General features: G+C 31.4%; 1 pseudogene; it reads left to right on the top strand.

Moving 5' to 3' along the window:
* Positions 1 to 1,052: 1,052 nt before the first annotated feature.
* Positions 1,053 to 2,958, top strand: LOC105119487 (probable LRR receptor-like serine/threonine-protein kinase At1g34110; annotated as a pseudogene).
* Positions 2,959 to 6,281: the final 3,323 nt, after the last annotated feature.

Raw genomic sequence — 6,281 nt, 5'->3', positions numbered from 1 at the left:
TTCTCTTAGGGCTAATAATTTAAGTGGGACATCAACAAGTCAAGGTTAATCATAGTTTAGTTGCCTAAAATCCTAGTTAATGATGTTGAAACCTCCTATTAAGCAGAATGCAAAATTAATGTATTGGCTGCTTTGTATCATATCTTTTCTTAATTCTTTTTTACAAGAATGGTTGGTTATTGAGTTAGATTTGATCCGTCTATAATAAATTATAGACGAATCTAGTTCAAGTTATTAGGAGAGTTACTAAAAAAAAATAACTGTCTCATCTAATTATATATAAAGAGATATAACCCATATGAAAAAATATAAGATTTTATTATTGAAAGAACATAGTTCTTTTTTTTTCTTCTCTTATCTTGATTTTTTATATTGATTTGACAAGATTTACAAAGAAATTTATACCGTAGAATATCACTTTAATTCTAATAATTGAAATGAGATTCAAAAATAAAAAAACGAATCCTTATAAATAAGTTTTTTTTTTGGATCTACATGAACTTTCTTCAATTCAACGAGCCTTGAAGAATTGTATCTAGTTCTCATTGCTCTCCCAAGAATTGTATCTAGATCGCACTGCTCTCCCAATAAACTTTCTCCAGAATATTGGATCGTTGCCTGCTCTTAAAATTTTGTCTGCTAGTAGATGTGACCTCCATGACACTCAAGGTAAATTAACAACTCTCCATCTGCCAATAATTATATGATCAATGAAAGATGCTTTCATCAATAGTTTTAACATGATTAGAGATAAACTAATTGTACAGGTTTGGATGGATCGAAGAATTTGGAGCAATTAGATCTCTCTAGAAATAATCTAGGGGGTTTATTCCCAGATTGTTTGGGAAACTTGTCATCGAATTATTGCCCCTGGTCCTCTTACCAACCTCATATCCCTTGAGTTCTTATCCCTATCAAATAGCTACTTTGAAGTCCCACTTTCATTCAATTCCTTCAGTAACCACTCAAAACTCAAGTTCTTCTTGTGTGACAACAACACTCTAGTAGAAGACCAAGCTGGCTTTCAGAATTTCATTCCAAAGTTCCTACTCATGTTGTTCAGCTTGTCATATAGTACATCTAAAGCACTCAATGCAGATGTTCCCAACTTTCTCTATAACCAATATGACTTGAGAAACCTTGATCTCTCCAACAACAACTTCAGTGGAATGTTCCCATCGTGGTTACTTGAAAACAACACCAGCTTGGAAGCAATATATTTGAGGCAGAACTCCTTTGTTGGTCCTTTGAAATTGCCAAACCATCCTAATCCGAATATGATTACCATAGATATATCAAACAGCAACATACATGGTCAAGTTCCAAGAAATATATGTTTGGTATTCCCAAAATTTTCATTCTTAAGGATGGCTATGAATGGACTGACAGGTAGCACTTCTTCTTGTTTCGGAAATAATAGTCATCCAGATCTTATAGATTTATCTGACAATCGATTGTCTATAGTAAATCTAGAGCAGTTGAAGAGCTCATGGCATGTCAAGCTGTCAAACAACAATCTGGGTGGACAGATATCTCCTTCAATTTTCAACTCATCTTTGCTCAGATATCTCTACATAGATGGCAGCAAATTTACGGGGCGTGTATTAGATTTTCAATCTACCAATGGGATATATTTAGCTGCACTGGATATCAGCAACAATCATTTTTCAGGCATTCTTCCAACGTGGATGGGAAATTTCTCAAATCAGATGAAAGCAATTGATTTGTCCAGAAATCATTTTTATGGTCCACTTCCAAGAGATTTCTGCAAGTTTGACATCCTTGAATATTTGGACATGTCTGAGAACAATTTGTCTGGTTCTCTACCATCTTGTTTCAACCCATCACCAATAAAACATGTCCATCTATCTAAAAATCAACTGAGCGGTCCATTAACAAAGGCATTTATAACTGCTCTTCCTTGGTGACATTGGATATCGCATACAACAACTTGACGGGCCCAATTTCAAATTGGATTGGCAATCTTTCGACATTAAGTTTTCTTCTTCTGAAAGCTAATCTTTTTGCTGGTGAGCTTCCTACTCAGTTATGCTTGTTACAACATTTACGCATCTTGGATGTTTCACGAAATCAGCTGTCTGTTCCCTTACCTTGTTGTCTGGGAATTTTTCCTTTGAAGGAAAATCTAGAGAAAGCGGCTGATACTGGTCAAGAACCCTATGTGCTCAAGTCCCTAAAGCAGAATGTTAAATGAAACCGGTTTACTAGCAGGGAAGATCAATGACGCGGAAAGCAATTTTGAAGACATCAATAATGAAGAACAAATAAAAGAAGAAATACTATCTACAACTAAAAGAATTTCATATGCTTACAAGGGCGATATTCTCAACTTATTGTCGGGTTTTGATCTCTCCAGTAATAGATTCTCAGGCCAAATCCCATTAGAAATGGGAAATTTAAGTGAGATACATTCATTAAACTTGTCACACAACCATCTCACTGGATCTATCCCTGCAACATTCTTAAATTTAAAGCAGATAAGAGAGCTTGGATCTTTCTTACAACAGCTTGAATGGTGGCATCCCTCCACAACTTGCTGTACTCAACAATCTAGAAGTTTTCAATGTTTCATATAATAACTTGTCAGGAAGAACTCCAGAGAGGAAGGCTCAGTTTGGCACCTTTGATGAAAGGAGTTACGAAGGTAATCCTCTCTTATGCGGACCTCCATTACAGAAAAAATGCAGTGAAGTAGAATCACCATCGCAACCAATGCCTAATGATGAACGAGAAGACGATGGTTTCATAGACATGTATGTTTTCCATGTGAGCTTTGTGGTATGTTACATAATTGTGGTGTTGACAATTGCAGCAGTTCTCTACATGAATCCACTTTGGCGGCGCGGGTGGTTTCACTTCATTGAAGATTGCATTGACACTTGCTACTGTTTTCTGGTGATGAATTTTCGCAAGTTCTCCAACTTCAGGAGATCTTAGCATGGGATTACTGAATTTGTTGTGGTAGTTGGCGGGGAAAGCAGTTGTTTGCTTGTTGCATTATTGGTCCAAATTTATGTTCGCTCAGGACTTGTCCAGCAATTGCTTGTATCTGTCCATTTATTGGGTGCTCTTTAGTGTGCTGGTCTCATAGATTAGCCTTGCTCTTGATCTTCTCAATATGAGTGTTGTGACTAGATATATTTATTTTTCGGTGTAATTAGTGTTTATAATCTATTTTCTTAAACTTGGAGATTTCTAAATATATGAAGCGGGAAGAAAAGAAAACGAAATCATGTAAATGAATTAATCTATCAATATGAAAATTGAACAAAAACTTCACTATCATGACATAAACTAAAGCTTTTCATATTAAAATTGTATTTGTTGTTGCGTCTACGTTTTGTTTAAAACAAAAATGCAACAATATTCGGTAACAAAAACAAATAAATTGCTAATCATGAATCCCACCAAATTATGTATTTAAAACGCTGAAAAATAAAAACAGATGCTACCTGCTTCTTGCAGTTGCACCATGATGCACTGTTTATTGAACAGTGCAGCATAATGAACAGTGTGAAAACATTGCAGCATCTCTCAATAGGGGCACTGTTCACTAAAGTGAACAGTGTAATTGAATTTTAATTCACTCGTATTGTTTATTTAATAATGATTTTTTAAAAAAAAATTAGTTTATTATTTTTTTTTGAAAAACCAATATAATTAATTCATTTTACTCGCACTGTTCACGTGAATATAAATAATAATTTTTATTTTTAAAAAAAATTAATTGAAAGTGAATTAAATTTATTCATACTGTAATCTCAATTTTATTTTTGATAATATTTTACTTAATTTTATTGTACGCTCAAAAAATCATGAAAATTGTAGGTCTTTTCGGATGAATTTTGTATATAATAGAATTGTAGATAGTTTAATGAAATAATAAAAAGAATTTATATAAAATATGATTTATTTCACGATGAAATAGCAATAGTTAAATCTACAATATTTAAATTAAAAACCATAAATATTAATTTATATTTTTAAAAATTATTCTATAATCTTAATTTCAAAAGCATTCGTAACCAAACACACTAAACTACTTTTTGTTCGACTTTAATTTCAATCATAGTTTTAACCAAAAATTTTTTCAAACCAATTTCAACTAAAAGTATTTTTTATAAAAACAACTTTTTACAAATCATAATCATAATAGTTACTGTAATACCAAACACACTTTAAATATTAAATTATTATTATTATTATTATTATTTTTAACTCAATTAAGTATTAGATTTTGTGTAGGCTCCCCTTACCCCCCTACATTAAATTGGAATTCCTTCTGTCCTCATTACTCCCAATGTGGAAAATAGTACAACATGAAAGCATAATAATAGAATATTCCCAAAAGTTTAGTTCATTTAAAATTATACCAATCAAGTCATGAATTTATTTGTCCAAAATCAAAACTTTATCTTATACCAAATAAAGTCCAAAAAATATTAAATATTATCCAAACTCATTGTAGGTTGAATCCAAATTTTCCTAAACTTCAACTTATTTCATCACCAGTTTTAAGTGACTTCAATAGATTTTTATTAATTTAAACATATATATATATATATATATATATATATTTCAATTCAAACGTTAAAATTAATATCTATGAAATTTAATTAATTTCTTAAAATGTATTAAACATGTATAAAGATATTTATATTTTTTTAAAAAATAATATTAATTAATACTTAAAATAATTCGTAAATACTCTTTAATTTAATTGTCTTAGGCACCATTTTACACCAACTAACAAAACTAGAAAGTTTGAAATTAAGAAAACCACATAGCTTTATTGAACCGTTGGTTCCTCTCATGGCATCCTATTTCGCCACGTGGCAAACCACCGTCCCTTACATCAGATCATGTCACTTGCCATCACACGAAACCATGATCTCATGCATCTTGACGCGACTTAGATTTTGTGGGGCCACATACATGCCCCACAACAAATAAGACCAGGCGTGTTTCTAGCTTCCACGTGTCCCACAGTGTTCTTATGTGGCAAATTAAAAATTTTTGGGGTGGGTTCCTGTTTGACCTCCTTAATTCAACATAAGGTGTTTCCTATACAAAAATGACAGGCGTCTAGGGGTGACACGTAGGTAAAGTTGATTGCGTGGCCTAAACCTTTTCGGTTTTCGTTGATCCTGGTGGTTTGGCTTTTAGCAGGAGGCGGTAGGCCCTGGGCGGTGGTGTTTGTATTTAAGGTTTGTATTTTAAAAAATAACTACAACTATATTTCCAAATACTTCCAACTAGATTGTAGTAGGTGATCAATAAATAATTATGTTAATGAAATTTGTTTGGAAATGATGTAAATTATATTTTTTAAAAAATTTAAAATTTTTATTTTTTTTATATTTTCATATTGTTTTAATATATTAATCTTAAAAATAATTTTTAAATAATAATAATAAAATCTTGATATATTTTTAAATAAAAAACATTTTGAAACATAACTATTATTATAATTTCAAACAGAATTAAAATTTTATTTTTTACATTTTTTTTTCTTAATTTTGGACCTCGTATATGGACTATGATCAATATCAATATTATATCTGAAAAATAGAACCATTCATGTAAGGATAGATGGACATGTTTAATTAGTCTAAATATTCATGTAAATGTTGTGACAAGAGAAATAGATTAATTATCTTCTGAAAGCTAATCTTTTTGCATAGTGAAGAAAAACAGATTTGCTAATTTCTTCTGTCATTACTCCAGTGAACTAAGTCACATGACTAACGATTTTAATCTCTTATTATTTAATTAGTCTAAATATTCATGTAAGGATTAGAGGGAATGAAATTTATTTAGATGACTTTCTGGTTTTCCTTATTTAGATTGCTTTAAGTTTAACTGAAAGACTATTATAAAAAATAACTGGTAAAAGCCAATTTTTAAATTTCGAGTGAAAATCAATCATCAGTTTTATAATTATTTATTTTTTATCTAGAACACAAATGAGGCTTGGTGATGGGTTTTTACCTACAAAAAGATTAAAAAAAAAAATCAAATCAGTACTTGTTGATTGTCCATTCGATCATTAACGTACGTGACTGAGTCAAGTCTACTACAACATTTCCAGCGCTATAATGCACCGACATGTCTCCTTTGACAATTCGGCAATTAAAATCAAGGGTTGTCACTATCAAATTTAATGCATGGATATCCATAGTGTGGTACTAGAGCACCCACGTTACGATGCCGGTAAGATTTCTTCAAGGTAACATTCATGGCTTTCGTGTTTTGTCTCC

The sequence above is a fragment of the Populus euphratica genome, unplaced genomic scaffold (assembly GCF_000495115.2).
Source record: "Populus euphratica unplaced genomic scaffold, PopEup_1.0 scaffold3005.1, whole genome shotgun sequence".
NCBI classification, from domain to species: Eukaryota; Viridiplantae; Streptophyta; class Magnoliopsida; order Malpighiales; family Salicaceae; genus Populus; species Populus euphratica.
The sequence above is the reverse complement of the archived record's forward strand: the minus strand, read 5'-3'. Positions and strand labels throughout refer to the sequence as shown.